Here is a 1,602-nt window from a genome sequence, read left to right as displayed (position 1 = left end):
AGAGTGGGGGAAACACTCTTCATCTGACAGCCAGACCCAGGGTGCCAGAAATAATCCCCTGAAAGTTCCCTTGTGGCCCTAGCACCCCCAGCAACCACTTCTCTGATTTGTTACCAAAGGTGAGTTTTATTAGTTCTTGAAGTTTATTTAAAAGGAATCACGGGAGACTTCCCTGGTGATCCAGTGGTTAAGACTCCACACGTCCACTACAGGGGGCACAGGTCAGGAAATTAAGATCCCGTGTGCCCCGATGGTGCAGCCAAAAAAAAATGAATCACGGGCTCCCTTTCAGGCGTTCTTTGGTCTCCCTCCAAAGACTGGCCTCCTTTAGGACACCTAGTCTCTTCAACATACCCAGGACAACCTGAGCCACTATTGAGGACAGCACACCTCAGTACTCTTGGCTGCCCTGCAGGTGAGGGATGCAGCCTCTCATGGGGGGCTGCTCATCTCAGGGAACAGCACAGACACCCAGAGGACAGGGTACCCCTCCTGACATTTTATAGATTCGCCCCTGGTACCGATCGAAATACTATTACACCAGTAGGACAACTCCATGGGGAAAAGACTCCATGCACAACATAGACCAAGGTTTCTCCACCTCAGCACTACTGACATTTGGGGCCAAATAATTCTTTGCTGTGGGGACTGTCCTGGGCATTATAGGATGTTTAGCAGCATCCCTGGCCTCTCCCAGCTAGAAGTTGGTCCCCTGTTGTGACAACTAAAAATATTTCCAGACATTGCCAAATGTCCCCTGGGGAACAAAAGCGCTCTTAGTTGAGAACTACTGTGACAGAAGATCGATTAGATTGGGGGGAGGGGCCAGGGAGGGCAGGGTATGGGAAGTGACTTTTGAGTTTTTTTAATCTGGGAATAAAATCATTAAGATATATGCAGTAGGGAAGCTTCCGGGAAGATGGCGGAAAAGACGCGGAGATCACCTTCCTCCCCACAGATACACCAGAAATACATCTACATGTGAAACAACTCCTACAGAACACCTACTGGACGCTGGCAGAAGACCTCAGACCTCCCAAAAGGCAAGAAACCCCCCACGTACCTGGGTAGGGCAAGAGAAAAAAGAATACACAGAGACAAAAGAATAGGGACGGGACCTGCACCAGTGGGAGGGAGCCGTGAAGGAGGAAAGGTCTCCACACACTAGAAGCCCCTTCGCGGGCGGAGACTGCGGGAGGCGGAGCGGGGAGCTTCGGGGCCGCTGAGGAGAGCGCAGCCACAGCGGTGCGGGGGGCAAAGCGGGGAGATTCCCGCACAGAGGATCGGTGCCGACCGGCGCTCACCAGCCCGAGAGGCTTGTGTGCTCCCCCGCCGGGGCGGGCGGGGCTGCGAGCTGAGGCTCGGCTTCGGAGGTCGGAGCACAGGGAGAGGACTGGGGCTGGCGGCGTGAACACAGCCTGAAGGGGGTTAGTGCGCCAAAGCTGGCCGGGAGGGAGTCCGGGGAAAAGTCTGGCCCTGCCGAAGAGGCAAGAGACTTTTTCTTGCCTCTTTGTTTCCTGGTGCGCGAGGAGAGGGGATTAAGCGCGCCGCTTAAAGGAGCTCCAGAGACGGGCGCGAGCCGCGGCTATCAGCACGGACCCA

The sequence above is a fragment of the Lipotes vexillifer genome, unplaced genomic scaffold (genome assembly GCF_000442215.2).
Source record: "Lipotes vexillifer unplaced genomic scaffold, Lipotes_vexillifer_v1.1 scaffold53, whole genome shotgun sequence".
Lineage (NCBI taxonomy): Eukaryota > Metazoa > Chordata > Mammalia > Artiodactyla > Lipotidae > Lipotes > Lipotes vexillifer.
Note: the sequence above shows the minus strand (reverse complement) of the source record.